Here is a 22,134-nt window from a genome sequence, read left to right as displayed (position 1 = left end):
TGGAGGCAGTATAGCATGTGGGTAAGAGCCTGAATTAAGAATCAGACAAGCCTCAGTTGGAACTCAGGCTGGACCCTGTAGTAGCTGCACAACTTTGGACATTATCTTTGTGTCTGAGCTCTCACTTCCCCACTTAATAATAATAGTCACTCGTCGGAAGATGTTGTGAGGTTGAAACCATGTAAAGTAAGTGAAGTTCTTAACTGGGCAACTCCCCAGCGTGTGTTAACCCAGGGCATTGAGATAAATGCTCAGTTTCCATCATGTAAGTAGCTCAAGGAAAGGGATGTGCCTAAATTGATTCTATTTTGAATTCTATTCTATTCTGCCACATGCTTGGCAGGAAGAAGTCACTTTGTTGATAGAGAATGTATCCATGGCCACAGGGAACCACCCAGGTCACTGTCTGTGCCAGCAGCTGCCTCTCCTCTCTTCTCAGAGGAGAAGTGGTTGAGAAACGATCAAGGCATTAGTATTTTCTGGAGACCTGCACTGTGTCCTGTTATCTGAAGTAACTAAAGGGAAGGTGACAGGAACAAACAACGATTGAGTGCCTGCCTGCCATCAGTATTCTGCCCTTTCCACTATTCATTCATTCGACAAATAACAACTAGACCTTGCCAGAAATAAACAGGTAAAAAGAATGCCATATAAGGAGTGTCTAACTTAAAACATAGGATTAAGTTTTCTTGTTTGTTTTAAAATTATTGTACAGTAGATTCTGCTAGTACACAGTTCTATGCATTTTAAAAACATATAGACCCATGCTGATAGCATCACACTCAGAACACAGAATGTAGTGTAGGAATTTTAATTTCTAATTGGATGTTGTACAACTACGTCCCAGAGAGTTTGAGCAATTCTCCAAGGTCAGGTGTCCAGTGCTTATTTACACAGATGATAGAAGGAAATGCAGATTTTCACCTTGGAGTAAGCTGGAGGTCAAGGAAGGGCTCTGCAGCCAGCATTGGTCCTTGAGGTGGAAATCCCCTCTTTTTCATGGACGGTGTCAGTGAAAACTTCTTGGTGCAGTGAAATAAACTCTGTAGACTTTAAGAAAGCCTTCTGAGAATTTAGAATTTAGCTGGGTTCACCAGTTTACTCTCAAGGCACAGCTTGTCTGGAATAACTGATTTTAACAAGGAAGTATTATGACTCACTTTAAACAGAGACTACAGGGACTTACCTGGCGGTTCAGTGGTTAAGACTCAGTGCTTCCACTGTAGCGGGTAGGTTCCATTACTGGTTGGGGAACTACGGTCCCACATGCCATGGGATGTGGCCCCCAATTTTTTTTTACTACAATGTACTCTTTTTTCAGTAACTCCTGGTCATTTTTGTGGCTGTTGATTGAGGTACCCTTGTTCTGTGGGCTGCCCCACCACAAACCCACTTTTAACCCAGTGTGTTTAATGAGCTCTATCCTGGACAAGAAACATTTCGGTGTTGTGAAAATTATAAATTGAAAGTCAATGAAGATGAGTAAAAGGTCAAGAGCCCCTTCCAGGGAGGGTCGCACATCTACAACATCTAGTACGTCTTTCCACCTCTTAAACCGCCTGCTGTGGTTGCTGAAAGCACTTTGGAAAATTTTTAAGCCAGGGTTTTTTGTTAGTTTAAGTTACTAATAATTGCACATGATATAAATAATATTAAGTGACCAAGAGTCTCCCTCCTGCCCCCAGACCTCATCCCTTGGACTCCCCTTCCAGGGGCAAATGCCATGACACGTTTTCTGTGTATCCTTTGCAAAGTCACTAAACAACCAGAAGGCATTTTATTTATTGTCTGTAGAATGTGCATTTATGTACAGCCTAAAAGAAATATGCCATCCCATTTCTGCTGACTCTAGTCATTCAATTAATTTAACTGGAAGCTGGTACCAGGCATGTGGTGAAAGTGAAAGTTGTTCAGTTGTGTCCAACTCTTTGCCACCCTATGGACTGCAGCCTGCCAGACTCCTCTGTCCATGGGATTCTCCAGGCAAGAATACTGGAGTGGGTTGCCCTTCTCCAGGGGACGTTCCTGACCCAGAGCTCGAAGCTGGGTCTCCCCCATTGCAGGCAGATTCTTTACCATCTGAGCCACCAGTGAAGCCTTGGTGCCAGGCATACAAGGACCCAATAAAGCAGCTGTGACTTTCAAGGAGCTCTTATGAATCAGAAGGACTCGGGGCAGCATTTGCCTAAAAAGCATTAAACACGGAGAGCTTGGACTGGTGGCCCAGATGCCCCATAGTCCCGCCCATTTGGTCCTGGCACACCCGCCACTAGCGCCATTTGTGGCAGGGGTTGGTTTTCCAGACGCTCCTGCAGGGTTGGTCCCAAAGCTTCCAAGGCAAGTCTAAGCTTGCCTTCCTTGTGGGAAGAGAAATTCTTCTCCTCAAAGTCCCCAGTAGGACCCCAGAGGCCAACCCACAGCAGGGTTGACCACTAGCCTTGAGCAAGCCTCATGAATGCTTTCTTTCCAAGGTGCTTCGAATTCCCACCCTAGCATCACTGGACTGGGAGGGACCTTAGAGTACCCTTTCCAGACTCCCTCTCCCACACAACACGTCCTCGTCATGAGGACTTCTGACCTCGTGTGGGTGGGAAGACACCAAGGACCAGGCACTCCTTTTCTGGGCAGCCCACTCAGTGGTCACACGACACACACGGTGAGAAAGCTCTCCCCTCTACTTGACAACACACGTGGCCCAGTGACGCCCATCCACCATTCCCAGGGCAGGGTGATCCAACAGGCCGACCATCAGGGCTGCTGCAACAGCAAAGTGGAGGCATCTGAAAGCATAAAAACAATTTCAAGGGACACTGATATGTGATAATTTTTAAATTATCACATATTTTAAATTTAAAAATTTAAAAATTTTAAATTATCACATATATAAAAATATGTGATATTTTTAAAAAGAGAAGGGAAAAAAAAAGCACTAAAGTGGTTCATGAGAAAACTCAGAACTTTATTGGACTTCTTTATACTTGTTTTTAGGAATTAGATGCTTAATTAGATGCGGGGAGGGTGGGCAAGAAATACCCTTAGAGGCTTAAGACTTCAAAAGATCTTAAACAATGTTCCTGGATTCCTTTACCCAGAGGAAGTGTCCCCCACCAGACAGCCTCTCAAATATCTCAAATATCTGATGACTTCTTCCGCTCTCACACTCAACCTTCCTTGCAGTTTGTTAACCTCCAGGAAGCCCGTTCTGAGCAACTGGGAGAGGACTGGGGTTTCCCCCAAGACACACAACCCCATCTGTGTTTGTCTTTCCACACAGAGTCCTGAACCCTGTGCTTAGAGACAGCAGTATGCCTTGAGTGGGTGCCCACGAGGTGCCCACGGGGTCAGTGACTACTTCTTACTTCATGGCTGAGGCTTGAACATCCACCCACCTGTCCCCGTCAGTCTTACATCACCCGTCTGGAGGGATGGGGTCCTGGTTTGCCTCCTTACCCAGCCCCAGGACAACCAGGGTCCCACTGGGCTCTCCGTAGCAGGGGTGTGGAAAAGGGCTGAAGCTGAGAGCTTGCGCCCCTCGGCCTGGTAGGCTAAGGGCACAGGAAGGGTGACTAAGTCTCCCTAGTAGCGGGGAGTGGGGGCATCATACATACCACGGCTCTTATTACTAAACAGGGCATGGCAGAGTGAGGGCTCTGGAGCACAGGGGACCCTGAATGAAACAGGAAGTGGTCACTGTGATTCAGCCACGGAGCTTTTTCCTGAGTGTCATCTGTTGGGAGTGACACAGCTTTGGGGGAAAGTCACCGTGCTGAGGTGGGGGTGTGGATGGGCAGGGGGATGTTCAAGGTATGGGCCGGGGCTGCCACAGAAACTGGGCGGTGAAACCCGGTAGGACAGCAGATGCCTTCCTGTAGCATTGTTGTCTCCAGTGAGCCAGCCAACACCAACCTCAGCCATGTGGGGAAAAGTTTCTCTGTAGACGGGATGGCTCCCAGGAGGCAGCATCTCTCTGCCTTCCTGGAGTCAGAGACCCTATTTACTAAAGCTACCATTGGTACAGGTTACTTGACTTCTCTGAGCCTCCATTTCCTTAATAAAATAATGGGAATAATAATGGAGTTATAATAAAGCTTTGTTACTTGTTACCACTAACAGCTTTGTCCTTGGACTGCAAGGAGATCCAACCAGTCCATTCTAAAGGAGATTAGTCCTGAATATTCATTGGAAGGACTGATACTGAAAGCTGAAACTCCAATACTTTGGCCACCTGATGCGCAGAACTGACTCATTTGAAAAGACCCTGATGCTGGGAAAGATTGAAAGCAGGAGGAGAAGGGGAGGACTGAGGATGAGATGGTTGGATGGCATCACCAACTCAATAGACGTGAGTTTGAGTAAACTCCGGGAGTTGGTTGTGGACAGGGAGGCCTGGCGTGCTGCAGTCCTTGGGGTCGCAAAGAGCTGGACACGACCAAGCGACTGAACTGAACTGAACAGCTTTGTTGTGAAAATCAAATAAGATGTTATGTTGATCATTTAAAAAAGTGATTGGTATATGGTAGGCAGTAATAAACAATAGCTGTTATAATTTTGTGTTTATTATAATCAGGGACTGCCAGAGGCGGACATCTTAACCTGAATAATCCATTTTGAAGAAAAGAAATCTGAGGTGTTAAGAAGGTAGTGATGTTTCCAAAGTCTCACACTGCTAACCAGAGGCACACCTATGTCTGGAACCGAGGTCTCCTGCTTCTTGGCCCCCTTCCCTCTTTCTCTCTTGCCCCCTGCCCCCTGCATCCCTCCTTCTTCATCATCTACCACTAACTGGGTTCCTGTTACATGCCATTCATTTAATGTATATGATACCAATTAAGTCTCAGAGAAGTTAGGCAAAATGCTTCCATCTTTCAGATGTCATGTCATTTAGCATGCTTCCATCCATCTGCTCATCAATTCCTTTAAAACTCTTCGCCCAGCACCTCCTCCAGGAAGTCGTCTTTGATTAAATCTTCCCCAGGATTCTACTCCCTCCCAAACAACCCTGCCCTCTCAACTATTAGCTGACAGTCTGATTTAGCAGATACATCTTGCAATCATCAACAACCAATGTAAACATATACAAAAGGACAAGCATATGAAGGACAACGTCCTTCAAACATGGGTCTTACAAATTATAACTTTAAAAAACTATTTAAAATATTCTTATCATAAACATAAAGTAATAGCCATCACTTTTTTGAGTATTTATTTTATGCCAGACTCTCTTCTGAGTGATTCACATGGAATATCTTTTACAATTTTGGTTTTTATGATGTGGACCATTTAAAAAGTCTTTATTGAATTTGTTACAATATTGCTTCTGTTTTCTGTTTTGGTTTTTTGGCTGCAAAGCATGTGGGATCTCAGCTCCCAGACCAAGGATGGAACCCACACCCTCTGCATTGGAAGATGAAGTCTTAACCAGTGGACCCCCAGGGAGGTTCCCACATGGAATATCTTTAGGTGTGCATTTATAATATTCTCAGCAAACGAGAAGAATTCCTCATAAGTTCCCTTTTTTCCAAGGTGTTCCTTGGCTCTGAGCAGCTCTCCTGAGGCAGCAGCAACTTGTGGGCATCTTCCTCCCTTGGGAGAGTCCCGGGGTGGGGGACACAGAATAGAGGAGGGCAGATACCCTAGGCACATCCAGGGACAACTGGCCAAACACATTCATTGTGTTGTGAACGTATTTATGAGGGAAGATCTGACCCCTCTGGGTTTCCCAGGAGGTGCTAGTAGTAAAGAACCTGCCTGCCAATGCAGGTTAGACATGAGAGACATGGGTTTGACCCCTGGGTTGGGAAGGTCCTCTGGTACAGGGCATGGCAACCCAGTCCAGTATTCTTGCCTGGAGAATCCCATGGACAGAGGAGCCTGGCAGGCTGCAGTCCATGGGGTCACAACAGAGTCAGACACCGCTGAAGCAACTTAGCACCCAGGCATGCTGCCCGCTCTGGTTTGGGTCTTATTCTCCTGTTCTTGTGTCAGCCTGAGGGTGGTTTGCCAGCCTCGGATCCTTTGAAGACCCTTCGCAGCCCATTGCACCCTGCACTGCTCTCTCCTCTCCCTAATCTCTGAGACCTGCTCACCCACCACTCCTTCCCTGCCTCCTCACCCTGTCTCTCCTGCACTGGAGAACCCTGCTGTTGTTTCCCTCCATAACCCCAGCTCATACAGCTGCACCTCTGCACATTTCCTTCCCTGCCCAACTCTCCGCCGCACCCCCTGGCTGGCTTCCTGAGGACACTCACAGAGAATTAAATAAATACATGTGGGCTTCTCTTCTCTGATCAACCTGTGGGCTCCTCAAAACAGAGGCTGAGATTTAATCTTAACAAAACTTGATTCACAAAAATAGACTGCAGGCCTATGGGCCATAGTTTAGCATGTGATTTTTTTAAAACATTGCATTAAAATATTATCTTTTTGGCACTCCACCCTTCCCTTAGGTTTTAGGACTCAAAGCTAGTACACAACCCTCCTCGCACTGTTCCCTGTCCTGTTTGTTTGCATCCTCAGAGCCCAGCACAGTACCTGGAGGTGCGTCGGCTCGGTTCTCACAGTTGGATGAATGAATGGATGAATGGATGAACGAAGTAGAAAGGACACTGCAGCAGGGATCGAAAGCTCTGAGGTCTAGGCTCTGCCACTCACTATGTGACCCAGGCATATTCCTTTATGCTGCAGACCTGTTTTCTCATCTGTAAAATGTATAGGCTGTGTTAGGATTCCTTCTGCAAACACTCAACAAACATTCATTGATAAAGCTCAGACCTAAAAGCGGGATGTGACACAGTTCATTTCCCTGGAGTTACTTACAGGTGAATTAATTTATTAATATTAAATCTCTGAGCCTCAGGTTTTTCCTCTGGAAATGGGATGATGCTTGCCTGGGGCTGTCATGAGGCTCAAATGAGAGAAGGCAGGCACTCTGCATTGTATTACTCCAAGCCCTCTAAAATCTTGAGCCCTATGACTTGTTTCACACTTTTCTATAAACCAGTCAACAAAAACACTAACTTCACACCCTTATCCTGGCTTTGGGAAGCAGCTGAATGTCAAGATTTCAACCCTGCCTGGGTACTTACTAACTGCATGTCCTTGGGCAAGTTACTGAACCTCTTAGGACCTCCATTTCCTCATCTGATGAATGGAAGTGACTGTTAAATGTTCTCCCATCTCACAGCATGGTTGCGAAGGTGACCAGAAATTGCCCCATCTCGAGTGAATTAAAAACTGAAAACACACCACATTTGGCAAGTGATCTGAGGACTTCTGCCACGGTGAGATATTATGCCCTCCTACCCTCCCTCCATCATCTGCTCTCAGAAAGGGAATAGAAAGTACCACTTACTGACATGGGAAGTGATCCCTGCTAGGGGAAGCTTAACTTTTAATTGGCATCAAAGTCTGAAAGTAGAAGAAGTGGTGTGGCATTTCAGGTGCTGGGGAGGGAGTAGGAGGAGAGTTTGGGGGGCCTGAGAGCCTTTCTGAGTCACTGAAATCGCATGCAATAAACAATGTCACAGTGCTTCTGAAATCTCCCGCCACTCTCATTCAGCCATTTCTCATAGAAAATTCAAGTAGAGCAAGCACTTCACTTCTGCTTGGACCTCAGCTCCCAGCCACGGGGCAGGAGGAAGTTGGGAAAGGAGACCTCTGAGCCCCCTGCTACTTCTAGGTTCTAATGGTATTTCAGAAGGGCAGGAGTGTAGCTGGGAGGGGAAAGGACGATTTCATTTCCCTTTGCCCTCCTCAGTCACCCTTTTTGGTCACTTCACTCCCACACCGGTGGCCAGGGCAGAGCCAGGGTAGGTTGGGGCACATCCTCTGCCCGCCACCGCACCCTCGGAGCCCTCCCAGGTGGGGCGAGGGTGCCCATTTGCGCAATCACTGCCCAGGAATGCAGCTGGGGCAGTTCCCACGGGGCTCTCAGCTCTGGGTGGGACCCTCTCCTCAGCCGGACGATCAGAATCACACTCGGCAAAATATTAATTATTGTTGCTTCCAAAGCCCCACTACTGGCAGATGCCAGGCCCTGCCCAGGAAGTTCAAACAATCAGCGTCTCTGGCATTTTAGTCACCCCCCTCCCCCCCGTTGGAGAGCTGGGTCGGTCGTGTGATCCCCGTCCCCTCCTTAGATGAAAGCCACTTCCTGGAACCCAGCCTAGGACCCACAGGTGCCTGGAGGCTGGTGGGGGCTGGGTAGAGTTGGGGTGTGTGTGTAGGTGGGGAATGTAAGGTGAAGACGAGAAGAATAGGAAAGTCTCCAGGAAAAGAGAATAAACACGGTGTAAGTGAACTTATCTAGGATTCTCTTTTTTTCCAAAAGATGTAAGAAAATCGCCCTGAGTCCCAAGCTGCCAAAAGGCAGAGTGGAGGCACTTCCTACTGCACTAATGGCAGGTAATTTCACAGGCAGGATGAACCACCCCAGTCTAATCAGTGGTTGAGCATATTGGGAACGTGAGAAAGCAGTGGGCAGGCCAACCCCTTTCCAGGTGACTGTGGGGCTGTGGCGCTCATACTTTTAGTGGCAGTGAAAATGCCCTGTCAAAATTCAGTGAGGTGGTACAGGTCCTGTAGGGTCTTGTCCCCTGACCTGCATCAGATTTGTGGGAATTTTAGGAAATGGTCTCTTGAAAGTTTCTTGGGACAAATTGCTTAATTGATGTCAATTAAGTATCAGTTGATACTCCAAAGAAGCATTCCAGAATCAGAAACAGTTTCTGAAAAAAAACACTCATAATTTGTAAATGCATGTCCCCCTGACCCCTCTAAAAACTGGAAACAATACTTGGGGAATGAGCCTATCCACTCCACAGGATATTTCACAGCTCCTAAGAATGATGATTGCAAAGAGTCTTTAATAACATAAGGAAATGCAGAGGCTATAAAGTAGGATACACAACTATACCCACAGGGTGATCACAGCTGTTCGAAAGGAAAAAAGGGAAGAAAGAACCCAAACCAATACACAGAAAACAGGGTGGCAGGAAACACCAAATTGTTGACAGTGGTTTTCTGTGGGTGGTAGGTAATTTCATTTTCTTCTTTCAACTTTTCAGTATTTTTTAATCTTTCTATCTATGGCATATATTACTTTATAGTGAAAACTATCCATGTTTTACTTTAAAAGAGAGAAAGTGGATTATAATAGTAATAATAATAAGCAATAGCAACAACAATAATAGTAAACTAACATCTACTGAGCATTTATTGGGTATCTGTATTAAGCAAGCACTTCTCCTGTTTTTTTTTTAAATCCTTACAACAATCCTGTGAGGTGGACATTATTAATGTGTCTATTTTACAAAAGCTCTGAGATGTTAGGGCATGTCCACAATGTTGAGTTTTGGGCAGTCCAGTCTCCAAGGCCCCCCTGGCCTGTGTGCAGGACTTGCCTTTATATGCTAATTTGGAGGAAGGAACCTCCTATCACTGAGGTCCAAGGGCAAATCCTCCTGCTTCCAGTTTTCTGGTAACGGGTGTGGGCACGTGACCTGAGGCTTGGGCCCTGGACCTGGAGCGCTAGAGAGTTAGAACTCTGCCGTGACAGCTGGCTGCAATGGCATCAGTGTCCTAACTAAGTACTTCCTGGCCAAGGGGTGATTTTGTACCTTCTGCTGCTCTGGGCCTTGAATGTAACCTTAATTTCTGCTCCTTTCCCAAGTCTGCCCCTTTTGAATCCCTGCCCATTCTATTGCATTGGATTCCTTTTTTCTTTTATTTTGTAAGATCATTGGGTCCATCTCTGCGGCTTTTTTTTTTTTTTTTAACTCGAAGAAATTTAATGAATAACAACTTCACTCGGAAACTTAAATGTAGTAACTCACATCCTGAAAGAATGAATGAAAAAATAAACTCCATTATTTCTGAGCTCTTAATTATGGTAAACCAGTTCAGATTATAAAATCAAAATTCCCAGCACTTCATACTTAAGTTTGAAAATGTACTATAGTTTAAATATATAGTGCAGTGAAATTTAAGTGTAAATCCACCCCTCCAGACCTCCAGCCTTAGCTGGAGGGAAAATAGCATATTCTCATGTCCTGATTCATCAAAGGCCAGTTTTCTGGTGTTTTGATGGTTAAATCTGTCCAGTGAGTGTCCATCAATTTTATACAAAGATTTCTCTGTAGGCTGCCTTGCTTCTTCAAATGGGAGTTTGGGAACTTTATTTATTTATTTTTTTGTATTTTATTTTATTTTTAAACTTTACAATATTGTATTGGTTTTGCCATATATCAACATGAATCCGCCACAGGTATACACGTGTTCCCCATCCCTCCTTCCTCCCCGTACCATCCCTCTGGGTCGTCCCAGTGCACCAGCCCCAAGCATCCAGTATCGTGCATCGAACCTGGACTGGTGACTCGTTTCATATATGATATTATACATGTTTCAATGCCATTCTCCCAAATCATCCCATCCTCTCCCTCTCCCACAGAGTCCAAAAGACTGTGGCTTCTTACTAAGAGTTCTGACTGGTGTTGGTGACTTTTCCTGCAGTCTCAGAGCAAATAATGGAAGCAGGACCCTAATCCTGACCTCTCCACCCAGAGCTCAAGCCCTTAACCAAACTTTTTGTCACTAATAATCCGAGCTTCCCTAGAGTATGATAAACATTTCCTGAACTCCTAGAAACAAACCGGAAACACCAGCTTGAAGTTTTTCTCAGAAATTGGCAGCCCCCCCTCCCACTCTATTGCCGTGGGAGCCTGGCAAGCTGATCAACTAAAGGGCAGGAAGCCTGACACAAAAGCCAGGTCAGAGTGGAGCCAACTCCAGCTTCCAGTGACTGGGGTGCGTGGGCCTGGGGAGGAGAGGAAGCAGAGGCGTCTCAGGCCTCACTGGCACTTCCTGGCCAGTGCCGGAGGACTGACTCAGCACCCAGTGTCCTCAGCCTGGAGGCCTCCTTTGACCTGTGGAGGCTGGGAGAGGCGTTTGACTCTCATGGCACCTTACATCCTCCTCTCCCACGCCAGGTTGATAACTTGTTTACACGTCCACCCCCATGCAAGTGTGGCCTTCTAGAGGGCAGGGACAGTCTTTCCCACCCGGAATTCCTCTTGCCCGGTGCATCACTGCTGTTGGAGTGAATTAGAGAATAAGTGCATGAACAGCTTTCCCCATCCCTGTGCTAAGTGGTGGGAAATCTTAAACCCTGGACTTTTCCAAGGCATCTTGGTGAGACAGAACAGCCATGCACTTTGGAGGTGATAAATTTTGTTTCAAAACACGACTCTTGGGATTTCCCTGGCAAGCCAGTAGTTAAGACTCTGTCCTTCCAATGCAGAGGATACAGGTTCGATCCCTGGTCGGGGAACTAGGATCCTACATGCCATTCAGTGTGGCCAAAAAAACAAAACATCAAAACCTGGTTCTCCTACCTATAAAAAGATTCTTTTGTAACTTCTCTGAACCTCAGTTTCCTCATCTGCAGGATGTGTGCTGTCCTTTGTCACTCAGTCATGTTCGACTCTTTGGGACCCCGTGGACTGGGGCCCACCAGGCTCCTCTGTCCATGAGGATTCTCTAGGCAGGAATACCGGAGTGGGTTGCCATGCTGTCCTCCAGGGATCTTCTCAACCCAAGAATTGAACCCAGGTCTCCTGCACTGCAGGCACATTCTTTGCCATTTGAACTACCAGAGGTGTCCAAGAATATTGGAGTGGGTAGCCTATCCCTTCTCCAGGGGATCTTCCCAACCCAGGAATCTAACCGAAGTCTCCTGCACTGCAGGCGAATTCTTTACCGAGCTACCAGGGAAGCCCCTCATCTGCAGGACGGAAACAGTGCTTTAAACTCTCACACTGAGTGATTGGGCAGGTAGGAAAAGTGGGTGACACACAGTAGGCCCTCAGACTCTCCAAATTTGCTTCCGTTTCCCAATATTTCATTCTGGCTCATTTCCTTCTCCCGCTGTCCCTCACCTGAGTACATGCCCAATGATAGGGAAAAGATTAAATAAACTATGGAACACCAGAAAGATAAATGTCAGGCAATCAATAAAAAAGTCATTTAACCAATAATTTTTAACAGAATAGAAAACACTCATATGTTCATGTGAAGTGCAGATAAGGCTAAATTATTCACACTATATCACCTCAGCCATGTAAAATGAGTGTCCAGATGCATGCCGGGACGTGCAATAGCAATTTCTGGAATGATACACAAGAAACTCTTAACAGTGTTTTCCCCTTGGGTAGGAAGAGAAAGTTGGAGAGGACTTTTCACTTTATAACATTCTGTCCTATTTTATATGTATAAAGTAATATATATGCAGCATATAATATTAGATCATGTATTAATTTTTAAATACCCACCCCCGCCAAATGTAGAAAAAACAGAAAGCAAACATACGATTTCAACTGCGGTTATTTGGGGAGCTGTGGAATTATGGGATGACTAAAATAATTCTCCCTGTTATATTTTTCTATGTTTTCCAGGTGTTCTGTGATGAGCATATGGTTCCTCTAGAATCAGAGGGAAGGCAAACACCACTTGGAGTAGCTCCCCTGGGGTAGGGAGAGCAGGAAGGATGAGCAGGTGATGGTTCCAAAGGGCCAAGGGAGCATGAGGCGTATCTGGGCAGAGGTGGTTGTATTTTTGGAGCCATGTGGTTCCTGCTGAGTCAACTAACTAGTTGTTTGGCCCCAGCCTGCCAGTGGAGGCAGGAAATGCTCCCACTCCTGCCCTGGTTTATGCTTAGTCATCCTCTGGGAAAGCAGGGTAGGGGTGGGGGCAGGAGGTGAGTTGGGAGTCTCCTTCTGCCCCTGGAGCCTTCTAGGCAGAGAAATGCCCCGAAGGGGTCTAAGACCTGGGCATCCTATCCACCTGGCACTGTCACCTTGGGGCAGGCAGCAGCTGGGAGCAAGCCGGGAGGGTTGGGGAGGGGTACGAAAATAATGGCCCTCTGGCGTTTAGCAGACAGACCACATCCTCCCCTGGAAGCTGCTGTGACTATTAATTACCATTTATCCAGGGCTTTGAGATTCCCCAGATGAAAGATGTACCAGAAGGAGTGTCATGATGAATCTGTGTTTATGGTATTGACTTTTCATCCCAAACATCCGTCATGACAATCATGTGTCTCTCTCCTAACCTTCCATCGCCCTGACGTCACAGCCTCAAAGCAGAGAAGTTGAGCATCAGTATCAAATGATGCTGAAGGGGAGGTAGGAAGGGCAGGGGCAGTTCATCCCCCATGATCCTACATTTCAGATGGGTAAACTGACTGCTCCATTCCCCACGCCCCCCCGGCTTAAAAGGAGGAAATTATGATGAAGCCAAAGAAACTGAGGAAGGAAGCCTTGGTTGCTGTTGTTCAGTGGATCAGTGGTATCTAACTCTTGGCGACCCCATGGACTGCAGCATGCCAAGCTTCCCTGTCCTTCACCATCTCCCAGGACTTGCTCAAATGCATGTCCATTGAGTTAGTGATGCCATCCAACTGTCTCGTGCTCTGTCACTCCCTTCTCCTCCTGCCTTCAATCCTTCCCAGCATCAGAGGCTTTTCTAATGAGTCGGCTCTTCGCATCAGGTGACCAAAGTATTGGAGCTTCAGCTACAGCATCAGTCCTTCCAATGACTATTCAGGATTGGTTTCCTTGGAGAGAGGGGCTATGGATTCCTCTGGACCTGAGTCCAGATTCTGCCCCTTGTGTGGACTGCCTCTCAAGGGACAGGAGAAATCCCAGAGCTCTCTGGCTCAGAGTATGCAACGCCGAGCAGGTCCATCCCTATATACACAATTCCAACTTCTGATTCCTCTAGCAAACTGAATCACTTCTTTGTTGATTGCTTCTGAACCCTTGACCATGGCCAAATTCTGTCATCTCCTGGCTCTATGAATTTGGGTGGGAAACTCTGGTTTTCTGGACTCTTCTAATTCTGTCTTTTCTTATTTTATACAAGAAGATAATTGATCTGTAAAGCTGCTTAATGTGTTTCTGAGCAGATGTACACAGCAAATCCAATGGAGAGAGAGTCATGAAGGGGCCAGCCCCTCTCTTAAGGAGACTGCATTCTTACAGGAGAGTAGGGTCTTCGTTTATGAGATATTTAACAATCTCAGAGAGAAGGATGGCAGAGAAAATCCTAGATCCCCAAGAAGAGGAGAATAGTTGTGGCCTAGAGAACTTGGGAGACTGCCAGGATCCAAGTATGGAGCTACAAAGGGACCCAGCCTAAGTGGAGATAGTGAAGAGCCCATCGAGGCCAAATGCAACGTTTACGAGAGGATGTGGGCAGGCAGGCAGGCAGGCTGGGGGAGATTGTGAAGGCCCTTGAATGTCAAGCTAAAGAATTAGAATTTTATCCAGAGGACAGTCGGAACCTACTGAGTTTCTGAGCCAGAGGATAATACAATGCAAAGTTGAATAAGAGGTAAAACATTTTCACCAGGAGGTGAATCTTGGCTTCTCTGAGTCAGCAGCCCCACCATGGAATTCACCATCTCCCTCCTCAGTCCAGACCCCAAAATCTATTTCGGCTGATGACACACAAGAAAAATGTCACCTCCCCTGGTTGCCCTCTGATACACTACCGAGTGTTATTTTCTTCATAACACTTATCACCTTTGGAAATGATCTTGTTTATGTACTTGTTTTCTTCCTCCTTCTCTGCTGTTCATGGAATATAAGCAGAATGGGGTGGTTGGGGGATTGTTATGTTTTGTTTGCTGTTTCATTTCCAGCAGCTATGACAGTACCAGGCTGCTGTCAGATGCTCAGTGTGTATTTGTGGAATGAATGAGTAGATGGATTGATAAATACATTAATGGCACACTATTTTCTCAGTCACACCATCCCCAAGCCCCATGGTGATTCTTGACTCATGCTTCTTCCTGCTCTGCAGAATCCAGTCATTCATTGCCACGTCTATGGACATGATCTCTGCATCCCTACTTGCCCTCCCTCCCCTTTGCATTTACACCTGGACTCTCTCAGACAACTCTAAGCTCCTTGAGGACAGACACTCCCCTTCATTTCCCCTGTGGGGGTCAGCACAGGGCCTAAGTGATAACAGTTCCCACTGGTCCAGTCTTTACAGTTGTCCAAATGCTTTTCACATGATCCTGGTATACCTTGGGCAGGGTCAGACTCAGACTCCAGCCCTCAATTCTAAACCACATGCTTATTCTTTTTTCTGATTCATGCATGATTTATGATGAGTGAATGAATGAATGAGTGAGTGAGCAAATTAGTGCTGGAAGTGCTCAAGAGCAATTGTAGAGGGAGAAACTAAAATGGAAGACCTGTTGAGGACCATGTCAGTCCCCAACATATTGACACAAAAGGAGAGAGAGTGACTGGGTGCTGGGGATGAGTGGGGAGAGCCAAAATCTGGGGCTGGAAATGGCTAATTCCCCAGATGTTAGATGACTTGCTCTCATGTGTCATGTACCCGCCTCCTCTGTTTTCTTCTAAAACAGAAAGACATATAGCAAACTTGGGAGAAAACATCAGAGACAAAGTTAAAGGAGCAAGGGATTCTGAGTCCAAAAGAGATATAACTTATTGGTTTGTGAACTACTGTGTTTGTAAGCAGTAAGAATTAAAAATATAAGCAATTCCATTGGACAAAAATTGAAAAAGGACAAAAATATATCAAGAAAAAAGAATATGAAAATCACTGGTTATTTCACCATCCAGAAAAAGTCATTCTAACATTTTGATGCACATCTGTTCAGACTACATAAATGTTACTTATAAATATAAGCACATATAATATTTATATAAATCATACTTATATACTTTATTATATACCATAGATATTATATATACAAGTATGAACATACTTTAAAAAGTAAATGATATACATACAGTTGTGTAATCTAATTTTTGTTCACTTAATAATATGTAGTGAACACAAAGGAGATTTTATAAGCCCAAAGGGCAGTATGAAAAGATAACCTTTGGGGTAAACAGGAAGCCACAGAAGAGATATGAGTATAAAGTGAGCGGTTAAGCTCTGGGTTTTGATAAATATTATTAAAGTAAATAAATCTTAGATGTCCTGCCAGTTTAGGTAATTATTAGCTCTCTATCAGCAAGGCCACAAAGTCATAGACTCACAGGATGTTGATACTTGAAGGAGCCTTCGAGCTGATCTAATTCAACCCCATTCCCTTAGGTATTGAGAAACTCCAAGCCCTGGGACATGAACTAAGTTGTCTAAAGAGACATGACTGGTGAGCCACAGAGCTGGAGTGAGTATGGAGTGCCCTGATTCCCAGTCCAGTGGTCTTGCCACTAAACCACACACATATGCTCTCCAACCACGGGCACTGACACGCAGAATGGAACAGAGAAGATGAGGCCCCAGGCTCAGTGGTTCTCCAGGTGTATAATACCAATGGAGGTGCATGTGTGTGTAAGAGGCCACCAAGTGTCCCCAGGCAGGTGACTAGGGAGACATAGAGCACAGCAGCTGAGAATGGTTGGCTGTGATATCAGACCACTGAGAACCAAACTGTGGTTCCCTTATTGATCTTGTTGTATGACTTTGGGCAATTTACTTAAACCTTCTTGCTTCAATTTCTCCAGCTGTAAAAAGGGTAGCAGGACCTAATTCAACACATTGCAGTGAGAATTAAGAGATCATGAACACAAGGGGCGGACCAAGGTGTTTGACATATAGAAAGAGCTCAATAAATGTAAGCCGTCATGATTATTGATGCTCTGGCATGAAGCTCAATGTTCTTGTAAACTTTAAAAAAGAGCTTAAGGGCACATCACAGCCCATCCTTGGCTGAAGGCATCTGTGGGGACAGAGGACTTAGAAAGAAGCCCAGTTCTGGAGCTCTGTGAGTCCCCCACTGTGAGGGCTGTAGCTAAGAGAGGCCATTATACAAAGGAGGACATGTGGCTTGGAGTGGAGCTGTAGGCAGCTGGGGACTCAGGGACTGACTAGTGTTCTTATTGGAAATCACCCCAAGATGTAGCTGTGAGTCCATCTTCACACTCCCTGAGCTAGTCAATTATTGGGCAAATCAAGGGTCCAAAAAAATTTATTCTGCATTTTTCAATCTATTTAAAAAATAATCAACTGTTTAAAGCTAAAAGAATAGCAAGTTATTATGAGGTTTATAACAAATGTAGAACTAAATTCATTACAACACAAAGTAGCACAAAGGCTGGAAAGAGGGACAAGTCAATATATAATTAGAAGTTCTTCCAGTTACACATAATAGTACTATTTGAAGGTAGTGATAAGTTAAAGATGGATATTTTAAACCTCAGTTAAACCGTTAACTACAACAACATAAGTATAACCAATAAGCCAACAGTGGGCAAAACACTGAACTATAGAAAATACTCAATTTGTCCAAAAAAGGCAGGAAAAGAGAAAAAAAGATTCAAAAGCAAAGGAGACAAATAGAACACGAACAGAAAAATACTGAATTTAACCTTAATCATATTAATGATTGCAACCCACTCCAGTACTCTTGCCTGGGAAATCCCATGGGCGGAGGAGCCTGGTAGGCTACAGTCCATGGGGTTGCTAAAAGTCAGACACAACTGAGCGATTTCACTTTCACTTTTTACTTTCATGCACTGCAGAAGGAAATGGCAATCCACTCCAATATTCTTGCCTGTAGAATCCCAGGGACGGGAGCCTGGTGGGCTGCCATCTATGGGGTCGCACAGAGTTGGACATGACTGACGTGACTTAGCAGCAGCAGCATATTCGTAATTACATTAAAGGTAATGTAAAAGACAGGGATGGTCAGATTGAATAAGGAAAGTAAGACTCTACTATATGCTGTGTATAAAAAAAACAGCTCTCAATATAAATACACAGATAGATTAAAAGTAAAATAAAAGGATATAACATGCAAACAATCAAAAGATAGAAAGAGTAACAAGGAGATCAAACCAGTCAATCTTAAAGGAAATCAACCCTGAATATTCATTGGAAGGACTAATGCCAAAGCTGAAGCTCCAATACTCTGGCCACCTCACTCAAAGAGCTGACTCATTGGAAAAGACCCTGATGCTGGGAGAGATTGAGGGCAGGAGGAGAAGAGGGCGAGAGAAGATGAGACGATTGAATGGTATCCCAGATGCAATGTACATGAACTTGGGCAAACTCTGGGAGATGGTGAGGGACAGGGAGGCCTGGCGTGCTGCAGTCCATGGGGTCACAAAGAGTTGAACACACCTTGGCGACTGAACAACAGGGTAGCAGTATGAGGCAATCTAGACAACAGAACAAGGACCGGAACAACAGACAAAGGGGGACATTTCATAACAATAAAGGCGTCAATTGATCAAGAGGATGTTCTGTGCTGCGATAAGTCGCTTCAGTTGTGTCCGACTCTGTGCGACCCTATGGACCATAGCTTGCCAGGCTCCTCTGTCCACGGGATTCTCCAGGCAAGAATACTGGAGTGGGTTGCCATACCCTTCTCCAGGGGATCTTCCCAAGCCAGGGATCGAACCAGGATCTCTTATGTCTCCTGCATTGGCAGGCAGGTTCTTTACCACTAGCGCCACCTGGTAAGCCCACAATCAAGAGGATACACTGATCTAAACATTACTGCACTGAACAGAATTTCAGAATACATGAAGCAGAAACTGGTGGAACTCAAAGGAGAGAGAGGCAAATAACTGATAGAAGAGTAGACCGGAAGTCACTAAGGATATAGAACAACATTAGCAATCAACGTGACCTATTTAACAGTTCATAAGACTCCACCCCTAAACGGAGAAATACATATTTGTTTTTCCAAGTGCCATGAAACATTCACCCAGACAGACTGTATTTGGGGACCACAAAATCAAAGTGTCAATAAACTTAAGGAATTGAAATCACACGAAGTATGTTTCCTGACTACCATAGAATTAAACTAGAAATCAATAACTGCATGATATCTAGAAAATCTCCCAAGTTTTGAAAATAAATAGGTCAAAGTGGAAATTACAAGATAAATTAAAACATATTTTGAACTGAATGAAAATGAAAACACAACATATCAAAATGTATGGGATGCTTAGAGGGAAATTCATATCTTTAAAGGTTTATTTTTAAAAAAAGAAGAAAGTATAAAATCAATGATTGATTTTCACCTTAAGAAACTAGAAAGAGTAACTTGAACACAAAATAAACAGGAAGAGGGAAAAATAAAGATAAGAGTAGAAATCAATGAAGTAGAAAATGGACAAATAGTACAGAAAAATCAATGAAACTGAAAGCCTAGTTCTTTGAAAATATAAATAAAATTGTAAATTTCTAACCAGGCTGATCAGGAAAAAGCAAGAAAAGACAAAAATTACTAATATCAGGAATGAGGGAGGGAAGACTATTATAAATTGTAAGATCTTAACGTGATAATAAGGAAATATTATTAGCAACTTTATGCTACCTAGTTCAGCACTTTTGATGAAAATAAATTATTTGAAAGACACAAACCACCAAAATTCATTCAAGAAGAAACAAATAAATGGAATAGCTTTATGTCTACTAAAGAAATGGAATTTATAGCTGAAAAGCTTGAGAGAAAACCTCAGGCCCCAGTGACTTCACTGATAAGTTCTACCAAACATTTAAGGAATGTCAATTCTATATAATCTCTTTCAGAAATTAGAAGAGCAAAAAACTCTTTCCCATTCTTTTTATGAGGGCAGAATTATTCTGATATCAAAATCAGACAAATACATGACAAGAAGAGACTAGAGACAATATCCCCCATAAACATTAACACAAATACTTAAAATACTAGGAAATTAAACCCAGCAATATATAAGAAAGATAATATATCATGATAAAGTGAGGCTTATCCCAGGAATGCAAGGTTTGATTAACACCCAAATTAATCCATGTAGTGAAATTAAGAAAGCAACTTGATCTACAATGGTTTGAAAAAGTCTTAGGAATACATTTAACAACAGAAGTGCAAGACTTGTACACTGAAAACTACAAAACATTGTTGAAATAAATTAAATAAAACCTAAAGAAATGAAAAGATACCCGTGTTCATGGATCAGAAGACCTACCATTGAGGAACTTACCAAACAAATCTACAGATTTAACACAAGTCCTACCAAAATTTCAGCTGATCCTATGGCAGAAATTGACAAACTGATACTAAAATCCCAGTGAAAATTCAAGGAACCCAAAATAGACAAAACAGTGTTGTGAATGAAAAATAGGGAATTCCCTGGCAGTCCAGTGGTTAGATCTCTGCACTTCCACTGCCTAGAGCCTAAGTTCAATCCCTGGTCAAAGAACTAAGATTCCTCAAGCCACACGAAGAAGAATGAAGAGTTGAAGGACTTCCTGATTTTCAAACTTACTGTAATGCTGCAATAATCATGATAGTGTGGTACTGGTATAAGCATAGACATGTAGATCAATGAATTACATAAAATACTCTTAAAATGAAATAATAAAACAGCTTATTTGAAGAAAATTTTCAACAGATACTTTATCAAAGAAGATATATGAATGGTCAATAAGCACATGAGACAATTCTCAAAATCATGTGTGAAAATGCAAATTTAAAAAATTCAGTGACTACAGAGAAGGCAATGGCAACCCACTCCAGTACTCTTGCCTGGAAAATCCCATGGGCGGAGGAGCCTGGTAGGCTGCAGTCCATGGGGTCGCTAAGAGTCAGGCACGACTGAGCGACTTCACTTTCACTTTCCACTTTCATGGGTTGGAGAAGGAAATGGCAACCCACTCCAGTGCTCTTGCCTGGAGAACCCCAGGGACGGGGGAGCCTGGTGGGCTGCCGTCTATGGGGTCGCACAGAGTCGGACACGACTGACGCAACTTAGCAGCAGCAGCAGCAGCAGGCACCAAAGGACCCATCTGTGAGGCCTCCTTCCCACAAAGACTGGCCTTCGGAAGGATGAGGTGGGCATGTCCACCAAGGTCCTCCATCTTGACAACCCTACTCAAGACTCAAGGAGACACACAGAAAGCAATACACAAGGCCTTGTATGTGAAAAGCTACAGGAAAGAAGAGGTGGTGTTGGCAGGTCCATTAGTACCTTTCTGGCTACAGTGCCTGAGGCGGGCAGCGCCGTCGAGGCAGACACGCCGGTGAAGAGCGTCCCGGCTTGGGAGCCGCGTGCTAACGACACGCGGGAGAAGGCCGGCCCACCAGCAGCTGGGAAAGATGAGACTTCTCGGAATGCGCCTGGCGGTGAGTAGGCCTTGCTGGGCCCTGGGGTCGGGGCTGAGGAGGCGCTGGAGGCGTCGGTGGCGGTGACAGGCACAGCTTGGCTGGAGGCCGAGAGCCCAGGCCTGGGCGGAGTGACCGCAGAGGCGGGCAGCGGCGACACCCAGGCCCTTCCAGCCACGCTCCCGACTCCCGACGGGGCCCTCGGGCCGTCCTCGACGTCCGCAGCCACCTTCGAGGCTATGGAGGCCAGTGAACCACCCTCCCCCACCCCTGGCGACAAGCCGAGCCCAGGCCCTGAACTCCCCAAGGAGAGCCGCACGGAGGTTTGGCTGAACCTAGGAGGCAGCACACCTGAGCCTCACGGGCCAGCACCCACGTACCCCTTTCAGGGCACACTGGAGCCCCACCCAGCGTCAGATATAATTGACATTGACTACTTTGAAGGATTGGATGGTGAGAGCCATGGCGCCGACCTGGGGAGCTTCCCTGGGACGCCAGGTACCTCAGAGCACCACCCTGATCCCCGGGGAGAGACCCCTTCCTGGAGCCTGCTTGACTTAAATGATGACTTCACTCCCTTTGATGAGTCTGATTTCTACCCTACCACATCCTTCTATGATGACTTGGATGAAGAGGAGGAAGAAGAGGAGGACAAGGATGCAGTGGGAGGCGGAGACCTGGAAGATGAAAATGACCTTCTAGTGCCCACTGAGAATCCTGGTCTGGGGCCTGGGACAGGCCAGCCCACCAGTCGGTGGCACGCTGTCCCTCCGCAGCATACTCTGGGGATGGTCCCTGGCAGCAGCATCGCCCGCAGGCCCCGCCCAGGAGAGCCAGGCAGGGACCTGGCCCCAAGCGAGAATGGCACCGTGTGCCGCAGTGGCTTTGTGAGACATAACGGCTCCTGCCGGTCAGTGTGCAACCTCTTCCCAAGTTACTGTCACAACGGCGGCCAGTGCTACCTGGTGGAGAACACTGGGGCCTTCTGCAGGTAA

At 45.4% G+C, this 22,134-nt stretch overlaps 1 pseudogene; it reads left to right on the top strand.

The window, feature by feature from the left end:
• Nucleotides 1-20,874: 20,874 nt before the first annotated feature.
• Nucleotides 20,875-22,134, top strand: LOC109578997 (chondroitin sulfate proteoglycan 5 pseudogene; annotated as a pseudogene).

This window comes from Bos indicus, chromosome 26 (assembly GCF_029378745.1).
Source record: "Bos indicus isolate NIAB-ARS_2022 breed Sahiwal x Tharparkar chromosome 26, NIAB-ARS_B.indTharparkar_mat_pri_1.0, whole genome shotgun sequence".
NCBI lineage: Eukaryota > Metazoa > Chordata > Mammalia > Artiodactyla > Bovidae > Bos > Bos indicus.
This window is presented reverse-complemented; position numbering and strand designations above follow the sequence as displayed.